Here is a 15,499-nt window from a genome sequence, read left to right as displayed (position 1 = left end):
AGACCATCAAAGGGAACAGAATCATTCCAGGCCCCTCTGCAGTGGACTTCCCTTGGCTGCGTCCTAAGCTCAGGCATAGTTTTGAAACATACTAAAAGAAGTGTGAGAGAAGGCTGATAGGCTCGTCAGGCCCACTCCATCTGGTTGCACAAATCCAATCATCACCTATTCAAGGGAGAGGCAAAAAATGGACAAGAATCTGCAGCCAATTCAGGAGAAACTCTGAGAAATTTCTCTCTGACTCAATAAGCCAATCAAGCAAGCTCCACAATTTCAACTAACTAGCAACTAAAAATAAGAACCTGTGCCTGAAATGTTAACTTGCCTGGTCTCTTCTTGGTTGCTGATGGACCCGCTGTGTGTTATCAGCATTTTCTGTTTTTGTTTCAGATTTCCAACATCTGCAGTATTTTCCTTTTAACTAATCCATAATAATGGAAATTTACTCGTCTCTCAGAAAATTGGCAAGTTTCCTCTTAAAAAACTGTAATGATCCCCTCACCACATGTCTCAGCAGTTTGAAAAGAAATACTGCCCGATATCCAACCTAACTCTTCCACACGCAACTTTAGTTCTATAATCCTTATCCATTTCAAATAACCTGCCCAACTGGAATGAGTCCAACACCTCTATCGTTTTGAAAACTTCAATTATCTCTCCTCTAAGGCCGCATTTCTCTAAAGTATATAACATTAACTCTTGGACTCTATCTTCTCTTCTAAGAGCCTGAAAATTTGCTATAATCTTGACTGCCCTTCTCTGCACGTTCTCTAGATCCTCATCATCCTTCAGCATGTGTTGGTACCAAAATTGGACACAGTACTCCAAATCTGGATGTACCAGAGCCTTATATAGTCTAAGTGTAATATTTTTTGTTTAGTACTCAATTATTAAAAAAAGTTGTGACAAACATAAAGAGCAGCTGAGATTAGCTGAAGTTAGTGCTCGGAATGTAAGATGACATTGGTCAGAGGGATATCGAACAGGCGCACATGATGGCAAGGATTTGTTCAGTACTTTAGGCATTAAAAGACAATCAAGGTTTTTTTTTACTCAATTAACTCAATTCGCTTTCTTTATATCAACAGCTCACTGGTCAAGCACCTTTAACGTGTGATCAATTAGCGCCACTAGGTCTCTTTCCTGATTCGGTTTCAATGGAGGGTATGGCATGGATATGACTAAAGTTTTTTAATGCCTGTATCCAGAACACTGCACTTATTCAACATTCAGGAAGGATAGAATAAAAGGAAAAGGAGGTGGGGTAGCATTGCTGGTTAAAGAGGAGATTAATGCAATAGTTAGGAAAGACAGTAGCTTGGATGATGTGGAATCTATATGGGTAGAGCTGCAGAACACCAAAGGGCAAAAAACGTTAGTAGGAGTTGTGTACAGACCTCCAAACAGTAATAGGGATGTTGGGGAGGGCATCAAACAGGAAATTAGGGGTGCATGCAATAAAGGTGTAGCAGTTATAATGGGTGACTTTAATATGCACATAGATTGGGCTAGCCAAACTGGAAGCAATACGGTGGAGGAGGATTTCCTGGAGTGCATAAGGGATGGTTTTCTAGACCAATATGTTGAGGAACCAACTAGGGGGGAGGCCATCTTAGACTGGGTGTTGTGTAATGAGAGAGGATTAATTAGCAATCTCATTGTGCGAGGCCCCTTGGGGAAGAGTGACCATAATATGGTGGAATTCTGCATTAGGATGGAGAATGAAACAGTAATTTCAGAGACCATGGTCCAGAACTTAAAGAAGGGTAACTTTGAAGGTATGAGGCGTGAATTGGCTAGGATAGATTGGCGAATGATACTTAAGGGGTTGACTGTGGATGGGCAATGGCAGACATTTAGAGACCGCATGGATGAATTACAACAATTGTACATTCCTGTCTGGCGTAAAAATAAAAAAGGGAAGGTGGCTCAACCGTGGCTATCTAGGGAAATCAGGGATAGTATTAAAGCCAAGGAAGTGGCATACAAATTGGCCAGAAATAGCAGCGAACCTGGGGACTGGGAGAAATTTAGAACTCAGCAGAGGAGGACAAAGGGTTTGATTAGGGCAGGGAAAATGGAGTATGAGAAGAAGCTTGCAGGGAACATTAAGGCGGATTGCAAAAGTTTCTATAGGTATGTAAAGAGAAAAAGGTTGGTGAAGACAAACGTAGGTCCCCTGCAGTCAGAATCAGGGGAAGTCATAACGGGGAACAAAGAAATGGCAGACCAATTGAACAAGTACTTTGGTTCGGTATTCACTAAGGAGGATACAAACAACCTTCCGGATATAAAAGGGGTCAGAGGGTCTAGTAAGGAGGGGGAACTGAGGGAAATCTTTATTAATCGGGAAATTGTGTTGGGGAAATTGATGGGATTGAAGGCCGATAAATCCCCAGGGCCTGATGGACTGCATCCTAGAGTACTTAAGGAGGTGGCCTTGGAAATAGCGGATGCATTGACAGTCATTTTCCAACATTCCATTGACTCTGGATCAGTTCCTATGGAGTGGAGGGTAGCCAATGTAACCCCACTTTTTAAAAAAGGAGGGAGAGAGAAAACAGGGAATTATAGACCGGTCAGCCTGACCTCAGTAGTGGGTAAAATGATGGAATCAATTATTAAGGATGTCATAGCAGTGCATCTGGAAAATGGTGACATGATAGGTCCAAGTCAGCATGGATTTGTGAAAGAGAAATCATGCTTGACAAATCTTCTGGAATTTTTTGAGGATGTTTCCAGTAAAGTGGACAAAGGAGAACCAGTTGATGTGGTATATTTGGACTTTCAGAAGGCTTTCGACAAGGTCCCACACAAGAGATTAATGTGCAAAGTTAAAGCACATGGGATTGGGGGTAGTGTGCTGACGTGGATTGAGAACTGGTTGTCAGACAGGAAGCAAAGAGTAGGAGTAAATGGGTACTTTTCAGAATGGCAGGCAGTGACTAGTGGGGTACCGCAAGGTTCTGTGCTGGGGCCCCAGCTGTTTACATTGTACATTAATGATTTAGACGAGGGGATTAAATGCAGTATCTCCAAATTTGCGGATGATACTAAGTTGGGTGGCAGTGTGAGCTGCGAGGAGGATGCTATTAGGCTGCAGAGTGACTTGGATAGGTTAGGTGAGTGGGCAAATGCATGGCAGATGAAGTATAATGTGGATAAATGTGAGGTTATCCACTTTGGTGGTAAAAACAGAGAGACAGACTATTATCTGAATGGTGACAGATTAGGAAAAGGGAAGGTGCAACGAGACCTGGGTGTCATGGTACATCAGTCATTGAAGGTTGGCATGCAGGTACAGCAGGCGGTTAAGAAAGCAAATGGCATGTTGGCCTTCATAGCGAGGGGATTTGAGTACAGGGGCAGGGAGGTGTTGCTACAGTTGTACAGGGCCTTGGTGAGGCCACACCTGGAGTATTGTGTACAGTTTTGGTCTCCTAACTTGAGGAAGGACATTCTTGCTATTGAGGGAGTGCAGCGAAGGTTCACCAGACTGATTCCCGGGATGGCGGGACTGACCTATCAAGAAAGATTGGATCAACTGGGCTTGTATTCACTGGAGTTCAGAAGAATGAGAGGGGACCTCATAGAAACGTTTAAAATTCTGACGGGTTTAGACAGGTTAGATGCAGAAAGAATGTTCCCAATGTTGGGGAAGTCCAGAACCAGGGGTCACAGTCTGAGGATAAGGGGTAAGCCATTTAGGACCGAGATGAGGAGAAACTTCTTCACCCAGAGAGTGGTGAACCTGTGGAATTCTCTGCCACAGAAAGTAGTTGAGGCCAATTCACTAAATATATTCAAAAGGGAGTTAGATGAAGTCCTTACTACTCGGGGGATCAAGGGTTATGGCGAGAAAGCAGGAAGGGGGTACTGAAGTTTCATGTTCAGCCATGAACTCATTGAATGGCGGTGCAGGCTAGAAGGGCTGAATGGCCTGCTCCTGCACCTATTTTCTATGTTTCTATGTCTATGTTTCACATTGAATGACGTGCAACAATTGTGTCCATTTGCCCAACTCAACTAAGCCAGCTTGAAATCGATTAATTTGTTCTGTTACTAACGCTGTGCATATCTTTGTTGCTGCCTGCGTAACAAAGTGACTGAATCTCAAAAAATATTCCATTGGTTATAACGTGCTTTGGGAAGTGTTAAGGTATTTTATAAATGCAGGCTCTTTCTTTATAGTGGATGAATAGTGAAAAATTTAAGCCCCGCTTTTAACTGTGTGTGGGAATCTTGAGGATGGAGGTTGGGGTGAGTGCGGGGAGCAGGTGGCAAGCCCCCATGATGATGTCAGTGTGAGGTCCGCACCATTTTAATTGCAGGATCTCATTAACACTTGAAGAGCGAGCTGCCTTTGGAATTGAGCAGCCCGCCTGCATGAACCATGCAATTTTTGGCACAATTCCTTACTGTGCACCAGGTACTGCTGGTGGTGGTTGCTGAGGCTGCTGCTGCTCCTCCGTCTTTCTCCATCCAGAAGAAAGAAGCAAGCATGTCTCCCCTAATAGCTGGAAGCACTTCTGGCAAACCAGACAACAAGAGATTCTGTGACCCAGAGATCTGCAGCCTCCTTTATTTATCATTCGTTCCTGGGATGTGGGCGTCGCTGGCAAGGCCAGCATTTAGTGCCCATCCCTAGTTGTCCTCTAGTAGCTTGCTCGGCCATTTCAGAGGGCAGTTAAGATTCAACCACATTGCTAAGGGTCTGGAGTCAAGTATAGGCCAGACCGGGTAAGGACGGCAAATTTCCTTCCCTAAAGGACATTGGTGAACCAGATGGGCTTTTACGACAATCCGGTAGTTTCATAAACACCATTACTGACACTAGCTTTTTATTCCAGATTTTATTTAATTAACAGAATTTAAATTCCCCCGGCTGCCATGGTGGGATTTGAACACATGCCCCTGGATTATTAGACCAGGCCTCTGGATTACTAATCCAGTAACTTAACCACTATGAAGGCTACAGGAGATCTCAGACACCAATCCTGCATGGTTTTTGTTGGCAGGTCCGAGACTGGACGTGGAGTTAAACTGCAATAATGATGTCATCAGAACACAACTCTGACCTTTTAATTAAGACCTTGCTTGCCTGGAGTGGGCACCTGGCTCATGCCAGAAACTGGTGATTTAAAATAGTGGGGAACAGGAACGGTGCAGTGAGCGCGATTATAAACCTGGTCCACCCCATTTCTATTGAGTAGGATTGGTTAAAATCAGTCTTTAAAATTTTGAACAACTGTGAGTTAGATAAATGATATCATTGTAAAAGTGACATGTTCCAGAGATTGTGTTTGATTACCTCCAGGAGTGAGGGCGATATATCACAGTCTTCTCTTCTTGGAAGTTTTACCAGTAGTTATTTACTTTTCTCAGATGATTGAAAAGTTTGGGCCAGCCTACTGGATGGCTATTTTTTGTTCCATTATTCTTTTGATCTTAAGGTTATGATGTTAAGGATCAGTCAAACTCAAATCGCTGAGTTCCATCAGTTCTATGCCTGCTATATGTATGGAGAAATACCACCAACGGTGCCTCCGCAAGATCCTGCAAATCGCCTGGGAACACCAACATCAGTGTTCTCGATCAGGCCAACATCCCCAGCATCGAAGCACTGACCACACTCGACCAGCTCCATTGGGCGGACCACATTGTCCGCATGCCGGACACAAGACTCCCAAAGCAAGCGCTCTACTCGGAACTCCTACATGGCAAGCGGGCCTCAGGTGAGCAGAGGAAACGTTTCAAGGACACCCTCAAAGCCTCCTTGATAAAGTGCAACATCCTCACCGACACCTGGGAAGCCCTGGCCAAAGACTGCCCTAAGTTAAGGAAGTGCATCCGGGAGGGCGCTGAGCACCTCGAGTCTTGTCGCCGAGAGCATGCAGAAAACAAGCGCAGGCAGCGGAAGTAGTGTACGGCAAATCAGACTCCCCACCAACCCTTTTCCTCCAATGACTGTCTGTCCCACCTGCGGCAGAGACTGTAATTCCCGTAGTGGACGTTACAGTCATCTGAGAACTCACTTTTGGAGTGGAAGCAAGTCTTCCTCGATTTCGAGGGACTGTCTATGATATGATGATATGTAATCCCTGCATTAATAATGATTTCCTTTGGGGGGCAGAGGGACAATAGATGACACTGCTCAATGGGTGCCTGTATGGATCATATCCGGTTGTCATTGTTCATGGTCAGACAGTGAGGTCCAACAAGGAGAATTGTGCGGGTGTCCTAATATGTTTTAAGTCTGTTGTGCGCGCACGGCTGTGTGTATGTGGGATGGGGAACTGCATCTTTGGGGCAGAAGATAAGGAGTGACACAAAAATAATAAATAAGGTCTGCTAACAATCAAAGAAAAATATAAGACAATAACTAAATTTTTTTTTAAATTGGGAAATAGCGGGTTGTCTGCAAGGGATCTGTATCTGTAAGGTGCAGAATTTAAATTATAAAAAGTAAAAGGAATGAGAAAAATGGGCTGTCTATCTAAATTGACAATCATTCTTACGTTGTCAACCTTTCAATATTTTAACAATGAATGTTTCAAGTGAACAAAGCTGTTAATAATTTGTGATGTTTGGGTGTGGGGTTTTGCGAAGTAATTGAATTGTTCCTTCCCAGTGCTCCTTGTACGCAGCAGCGGAAGTGCTTGGCTCACAATTGCACCACACAGGAAGTCATTTTGCAACTCAGCCTTTCATCTGGCGGAAATTCTGTAATAACACTGGTGCCTGCAAGGGTCTGTGGTTTTCCTGTAATAGCCTCAAAGGCCCAGGGAATAATTACTTCCATAATTTTGATGTATTGCACCATCCTCTGCTAAAATGTTTCTGATAGTTGGACAAAAAGTGGTCAATTACTTCCTCTGAATGGCTGTTCTACTTCAATGTGACCCTGCATTAATTTGTAGGCTGTAATTGAATCTGTTTTCTCTCTGCAGAAGATCAATGCATTTCTCCTTTTTCCTTTTTCTTTACCTTTTTCTTCCAGTGAAGTAGTCTCTCACCTCATCAATGGAGATCCAGCAGCGAAAAAAAATATTGCCTTCCAAGTGTGTGAACCGAGGCTGTTTAAAATGAACTATTGGTGTTTCAGAATCCCCATCAGGATCAGCAAGCATTGTCAGTCTTGCATAAGAACTAAGGGAGTGAGGGGGGGAGGGGGAGGGGGGGGGGTGGGTGGGGGGGAGAGATTTTAATAGTAAAGAGGGTATGGGTTTGGGGTCAGGAGTGTTGTTAAAATCAGAAAAAAATGTCAGCACAACTGGAAGCTAGTTGCAACATGCCGACTTCTGGTTTTAACTCAGGCATATTTAATGCATGTGTGAAACTCCCTGCCGAGATGTGTGCTACTGCTTATCATATTTAAATGCAGCAATTTGAATAAGATTTTCATTGGGATTTAAATTTAATACGGCATGCGTGGTTTTCTTGGCCTTCCTGAAACTCGCCATTGAAACAAAGCTGAGAATACTGAACAGCAATTCATGGTCTCATTAAAAGTCAGCCATGCGGACATCAATGGTGCTGACAGTTGCTTTCTTACCTGCAACTGGCAGACGGTTTGCTGAGAGTACTTGTGTTGAGAGGCTCTTTTGTAGACATTGGGGGTATGGAGACTCAGATAAGGATGGGCGGTGCCTTGGCTGCCATGGATAGGACCCCAGATGAGGAGCAAGATGATCATCAGAAGCAGCAACTGTCTGCTGTGGAGGGACCTGCAGGCGGACAGCAGAAAGCAGCAGAGGGGGGAGCAGCAGAGGGGTCAAGGTTGCAGGAGGCATTGCCCATGAACAGGGTGTACAGGCAGAGGCTCAGCTTTCTTGACCTCTTGGAAGAGCAGTGCTTCAAGAGGCTGAAATTGTCACGTCAGTTGGTGGCAGACCTCTGCAGCCTCCGAGACGAAGGCATTTACCAGCGGCTGTTAAAGTGACCACCGCCCTCAACTGTTTTGCCTCCAGATCCTTCCAGGGCGCGGCCAGAGCCCTATCCAGGATTCCCCATTCGGCTGCACATAAATGCGTAAGGCACTACTGATGGATTGTTTGCCAGGGTTGGCAATTATGTTCACTTTGTCTGTGATGACACCAGTCAGAATGAGCAGGCACCCGGGTTTGTGTCTGTGGCTGACTTTGCACAGGTCCAGGGTGTCATCGACTACACACACGTGGCAATCCGTGCACCCCGATATCAACCGGCAGTATTCTTAAACCTCAAGGGATTCCGTTCCATCAATGTTCAGCTGGTGTGCAACCACAAGAAAAGGTTTAGGTAGGTGTGCATGAGATTTCTGGGGAGCTGAAATTATGCTTTCATCCTGCAGCAGTCAGATCTCGCTGACCTCTTTGGATCCGCAAGCAGATTTAAAGGGTGGCTTCCAGGAGACAAAGGATACCCCTTTCAAACTTGGCTGATGACACCCGTGAGAAACCTAACCAATGAAGCCCAAGAGCAGTACAACGAAAGCCATATGACCACTAAATGTGTCATGAGCAAGCGATCGGCATGCTCAAAATGTGCTTGGGTGCCTGGACAGATCTGCAGGACCCTTCAGTATTTGACAGCGGGGGTCTCCAGAATGATCGCGGTGTGCTGTGCTCTGCACAACATTGTGCAGCAGTGAGAATTGGAACTGCAGGAGGAACAAGGCTCTGAGCACACACCGTCTGTGGATGAATCCCACAAAGAGGAGGAGAAGGAGGAGGCGGAGGATGGAGGTGCAAACCCAACACAGAGATAGAGGCAGGCTGCTCAGAACCTTGCTTTGACTGTTTAGATGCTCTTGGCTGACGAGCTCTGGGTGTTGCAGCCTGTGAGGGTCCTGCCAAAGACTGCTCCACCTGCACCAGTACAGGGGCAGACTCGGCTATCGGGAGTGGGGACAGCATTGGGCACTGGCTGGGGGGGGGGGGGATGTTCGGGTGAGCGGGGGAGTAACGAGTGAGAAGTGGGAGTGCTTTGAGTGGAGTTCCCACTTCCATGTCCCTTTTTTCTCATGGCCCAGCAGCACAGGGAATGGTAACATAGTGGTTATGTTACTAGACTCATAATCCAGAGGTCTGGACTAATAATCTGGAGACGTGAGTTCAAATCCCACCACGGCAGCCGGGGGAATTTCAATTCAGAAATCTGCCATCCTTACGTGATCTGGCCTATATGTGACTCAATTAGAATAAAACTGGACGGACCATCCGGCCTCGACCTCGACCTCAGCACCAGTTTCAGACACAACAAAGGCACACCCAGCCCAGTCGACCCTGCAAAGTCCTCCTCACTAACATCTGGAGACTTGTGCCAAAATTGGGAGAGCTCTCCCACAGACTAGTCAAGCAACAGCCTGACATAGTCATACTCACAGAATCATACCAATGTCCCAGATTGCTCCATCACCATCCCTGGGTATGCCCTGTCCCACCGGCAAGACAGACCCCACCAGGGATGGTGACACAGTGGTGTACATTTGGGAGGGAGTAGCCTTGGAAGTCCTCAACATGGACTCTGGACCCCATGAAGTCTCATGACATCAGGTCAAACATGGGCAACGGACCCTCTTGCTGATTACCACCTACTACCCTCCATCAGCTGATCAAGCATGGACAAAAGAGCTGAATTCCAGAGGTGAGATGAGAGTGACTGCCCTTGACACCAAGGCCGCATTTGACCGAGTGTGGCATCAAGGAGCCGTAGTAAAACTGAAGTCCATGGGAATCAGGGGAAAACTCTCCACCAGCTGGAGTCATACCTGGCACAAAGGAAGGTTGGTGGTGGTTGGAGGCCAAACATCCCAGCCCCAGGACATTGCTACAGGAGCTCCTCAGGGCAGTGTCCAAGGCCCGACCATCTTCAGCTGCTTCATCAATGACCTTTCCTCCATCATAAGGTCAGAAGTGGGGATGTTCACTGATGATTGCACAGTGTTCAGTTCCATTCACAACTCCTCAGAAAATGAAGCAGTCCATGGTCACATGCAATAAGACTTGGACGACATTTAGGTTTGGGGTGATAAGTAGCAAGTAACATTCGTGACACACAAGTGCCATACAATGACTATCTCCAACAAGCGAGAATCTAATCACCGCCCCTTGACATTCAATGACATTACCATCATCGAATCCACCACCATCAACATCCTGGGGGCTCACCATTGACCAGAAACTGAACTGGACCAGCCACATAAAAACTTTGGCTAACAGAACAGATCAGAGGCTGGATATTCTGTGGCAAGTGTCTCACCTCATGATTCCCAAAGCTTCTCCAGCATCTACAAGGCACAAATCAGGAGTGTGATGGAATACTCTCCGCTTGCCTGGATGAGTGCAGCTCCAACAACACTGAAGAAGCTCGACACCATCCAGGACAAAGCAGCCCACTTGTTGGCACCCCATCCATCACTGGTGCACCGTGGCTGCAGTGTGTACCATCTACAAGATGCACTGCATCAATTCGCCAAGGTTTCTTCGGCAGCACCTCCCAAACTCCCGACTTCTACCATCTAGAAGGACAAAGACAATAGGCGCATGGGAGCACCACCAAGTCCCCTCCAAATCACACATCATTCTGACTTGGAAATATATCGCCGATCCTTCATCGTCGGCGGGTCAAAATCCTGGGACTCCCTCCCTAACAACACTATGAGAGTACCTTCATCACACGGACTGCAGCAGTTCAAGAAGGCAACTCACTACCATCTTCTCAAAGGCAATTAGGGATAGGCAATAAATGCTGGCCTTGCTAGCGACGCCCACATCCCAGGAACAAATAAAAAACAAATCACTCCGACTATTCTGCTGGAGAGCAGCTTTGTGCAGATCAGTGACGTACTATTAGGTCAAGACTAAGGTATCTGCCATCCTATTTAAGGCGACAGACATTTTGACATCTAAAGTGTGGACTGCCATGGTTATAGAAACATAGAAACATAGAAAATAGGTGCAGGAGCAGGCCATTCGGCCCTTCGAGCTGCACCATCATTCAATACGATTATGGCTGATCATTCACCTCAGTACCCCACTCCTGCCTTCTCTCCATACCCCCGGTCCCTTTAGCCGTAATGGCCACATCTAACTTTCTTTTGAATATATCCAATGAACTGGAATCAACAACTTTCTGTGGTAGAGAATTCCATAGGTTCACAATTCTCTGGGTGAAAATGTTTCTCCTCATCTCGGTCCTATATGGCTTACCCCTTATCCTTAGACTGTGACCCCCGGTTCTGGACTTTCCCAACATCGGGAACATTCTTCGTGCATCTAACCTGTCCAATCCTGTCAGAATTTCATATGCTTCTATGAGATCCCCTCTCATTCTTCTAAATTCCAGTGAATATAAGCCTAATCGATCCAGTCTTTCTTCATGTCAGTCCTGCCATCCCGGGAATCAGTCTGGTGAATCTTCGCTGCACTCCTTCAATAGCAAGAATGTCCTTCCTCAGATTAGGAGACCAAAACTGCACACATACTCAAGGTGTGGTCTCACCAAGGCCCTGTACAACTGCAGCAAGATCTCCCTGCTCCTATACTTGAATCCTCTCGCAACGAAGGCCAACATGCCATTTGCTTTCTTTATTGCCTGCTGAACCTGTATGCATACTTTCAATGACTGATGTACCATGACACCCAGGTCTCGTTGCACTTCCCCTTTTACTAATCTGTCACCATTCAGATAATAACCTGCCTCCCTGTTTCTGCCACCAAAGTGGATAACCTCACACTTATCCACATTATACTGCATCTGTCATGCATTTGCCCATTCACCTAACCTGTCCAAGTCACCCTGCAGCCTCTTAGCATCCTCCTCACAGCTCACACTGCTCCCCAGCTTAGTGTCATCTGCAAATTTGGAGATATTACACTCAATTCCTTCGTCCAAATCATTAATATATATTGTAAATAGCTGGCGTCCCAGCACTGAACCTTGCGGTACCCCACTAGTCACTGCCTGCCATTCTGAAAAGGACCCGTTTATTCCAACTCTCTGCTTTCTGTCTGCCAACCAGTTCTCTATCCACATCAATACATTACCCCCAATCCCATGTGCCTTAATTTTGCACACTAATCTCTTGTGCAGGACTTTGTCAAAAGCCTTTTGAAAGTCCAAATACACCACATCCACTGGTTCTCCGTTATCCACTAGTTACTAGTTACCTCCTCAAAAAATTCTAGAAGAGTTGTCAAGCATGATTTCCCTTTCATAAATTCATGCTGACTTGGACCGATCCTGTCACTGCTTTCCAAATGCGCTGCTATTACATCTTTAATAATTGATTCCAACATTTTCCCCACCACCAATGTCAGACTAACTGGTCTATAATTCCCTGTTTTCTCTCTCTCTCCTTTTTTAAAAAGTGGGGTTACATTAGCTACCCTGCAATCCATAGGAACTGATCCAGAGTCCATGGAATAAAAATGACTATTTCTAGGGCCACTTCCCTAAGTACTCTGGGATACAGACTATCAGGCCCTAGGGATTTATTGGCCTTCAATCCCATCAATTTCCCTAACACCATTTCCTGACTAATAAGGATTTCCCTCAGTTCCTTCTGTTCCTTCTTCTCGCGAGACCCTCGGTCCCCTAGTATTTTTGGGAGGTTATTTGTGTCTTCCTTAGTGAAGACAGAACCAAAGTATTTGTTCAATTGGTCTGCCATTTCCTTGTTCCCCATTATGAATTCACCTGATTCTGACTGCAAGGGACCTATATTAGTCTTCACTAATCTCTTTCTCTTCACATATCTACAGAAGCTTTTGCAGTCAGTTTTTATATTCCCTGCAAGCTTACTCTCATACTCTATTTTCCCCCTCCTAATTAAACCCTTAGTCCTCCTCTGCTGAATTCTAAATTTCTCCCAGTCCTCAGGTTTGCTGCTTTTTCTGGCCAATTTATATGCCTCTTCCTTGGATTTAACACTATGCCTGATCTCCCTTGTTAGCCACGGTTGAGCCACCTTCCCCGCTTTATTTTTATGCCAGACATGGATGTACAATTGTAGTTCATCCATGTGATCTTTAAATGTCTGCCATTGCCTATCTACCGTCAATCCTTTAAGTATCATTTGCCAGTCTATCCTAGCCAATTCACGTCTCATACCATCAAAGTTACCTTTCTTTAAGTTCATCACCCTAGTCTCTGAATTACCTGTGTCATTCTCCATCTTAATGAAGAATTCTACCATATTATGGTCACTCTTCCCCAAGGGACCTCGCATGACCAGATTACTAATTAATGATTTCTCATTACCCAGTCTAGGATGGCCAGCTCTCTAGTTGGTTCCTCGACATATTGGTCTAGAAAACCATCCCTTAAACACTCCAGGAAATCCTCCTCCATCGTATTGCTACCAGTTTGATTAGCACAATCTATATGTAGATTAAAGTCACCCATGATAACTGTTGTACCTTTATTGCACGGATCCCTAATTTCTTGTTTGATTCCATCCCCAACCTCACTACTCCTGTTTGCTGGTCTGTACACAACTCCCACTAATGTTTTCTGCCCTTTGGTGTTTCGCAGCTCTACCCTTATAGATTCCACATCATCCATGCTAATGTCCTTCCTTACTATTGCATTAATCTGCTCCTTAACCAGTAATGCTACCCCACCTCCTTTTCCTTTCTGTCTATCCTTTCTGAATATTGAATACCCCTGGATGTTGAGTTCCCAGCCTTGGTTACCCTGGAGCCATGTCTCCGTAATCCCAATTACATCACATCCATTAACTGCTATCTGCGCAGTTAATTCATCCACCTTATTACGACTGCTCTTCGCATTGAGACTTAGAGCCTTCAGGCTTGTTTTTTTAACACATTTTGTCCTTTTAGAATGATGTTGTAATCTGGCCCTTTTTGACTTTTGCCCTTGATTTCTCTGCTCTCCGCTCTTACTTTTTTCCTTCCTACCTTTTGCTTCTGCCCTCTTTTTACTTCACTCTGCCTCCCTGCATAGATTTCCATCCCCCTGCCATATTAGTTTAAACCCTCCCCAACAGCACTAGCAAACACTCCGCCTAGGACATCGGTTCCGGTCCTGCCCAGGTGCAGACCGTCCGGTTTGTACTGGTCCCACCTCCCCCAGAACCGGCTCCAATGTCCCAGGAATTTGAATCCCTCCCCCTTGCACCATTCCTCAAGCCATGTATTCATCTGAACTATCCTGCTATTCCTACTCTGACGAGCACGTGGCACTGGGAGCAATCCTGAGATTACTACCTTTGAGGTCCTACGTTTTAATTTAACTCCTAGCTCCCTAAATTCAGCTTGTAGGACCTCATTCCATTTTTTACCTATATCGTTGGTACCTATATGCACCACGACAGCTGGCTGTTCACCCTCTCCCTCCAGAATGCCCTGCAGCCGCTCCGAGACATCCTTGACCCTTGCTCCAGGGAGGCAACATACCATCCTGGAGTCTCGTTTGCGGCCGCAGAAATGCCTATCTATTCCCCTTACAATAGAATGCCTTATCACTATAGCTCTCCCACTCTTTTTCCTGCCCTCCTGTGCAGCAGAGTCACCCACGGTGTCTTGAACTTGGCTGCTGCTGCCTTCGCTTGATGAGCCACCTCCCTCAACAGTATCCAAAACGGCCTGCATGGACTCGTTTAATTGCCATGATTGATGCTCCATGGAGTTAGCTAATCTATCCATGGAATAAGACTTCCTCATAATGGCCTGTAACATCAATCTACTCATGCTTGAGGTCGACTCCTCCATTGTCTCTGCAATCATGGACAGTGTGTGTGACAGAACTGCCAATAACTTACAGATTTGCTGCTATCCCTCTATTATTGTCCTTTCATCAGTGGGCCCTGAGGTTCAGCATCTGTGTCTAGCTGAGCAGAGCACCACTCTCTGCTCATGCTAACTTGTGAACTTTGTTTCACCAAGTGAAATCTCACCTAACTCTCTAACAGGACCCACCAAAGTGTGGGTATTTGCGCTGGTGCATGGTAGGTATGTTTCCTATGATGGTGTATCCTCAGAAGGAATCAGCTCCTCTGAGGAAACGTCATCCAGAAAGTCCATGGACTGATGTTGTACAAGTGAACCTCTTGGAAGAGAGAAGAGACAGATATGAATTAGTAGTGGCAATGTCAAAATGGCTATTGAGCACAACTAAGATGATCATATCTCAGTTATTGCTAATATCAAGCCAACGTGACTGAGTCTTGTATGAGATGTGGTTTGCTGATATTTAATGGTGTCACCATGCAGCTGCGAAGTCCCATTCTCTCCATCTCCAATGGTCAGGGATACAGATATGCCACTGATCTCCATGGCCTCTTCCTCTGAAGATGTCAGTTGCACTACCTGGGGTGGGTCACTTCTGGTCGTCTCCCTCTCCCTTACGTTCTGTGCTCGCTTCTCTTGCAACGGAGGAATGACAGACCTATGAATGTCTGTCAGGAATGTGTTAACGCGATGGATGCAGTGCATTTGGTGAGTGGACTACCAGGCAGATGCATCACATTGCATAAGGATTGGGCTGAGTGGCA

The sequence above is a fragment of the Pristiophorus japonicus genome, chromosome 8 (genome assembly GCF_044704955.1).
Source record: "Pristiophorus japonicus isolate sPriJap1 chromosome 8, sPriJap1.hap1, whole genome shotgun sequence".
Classification (NCBI taxonomy): domain Eukaryota; kingdom Metazoa; phylum Chordata; class Chondrichthyes; family Pristiophoridae; genus Pristiophorus; species Pristiophorus japonicus.
This window is presented reverse-complemented; position numbering follows the sequence as displayed.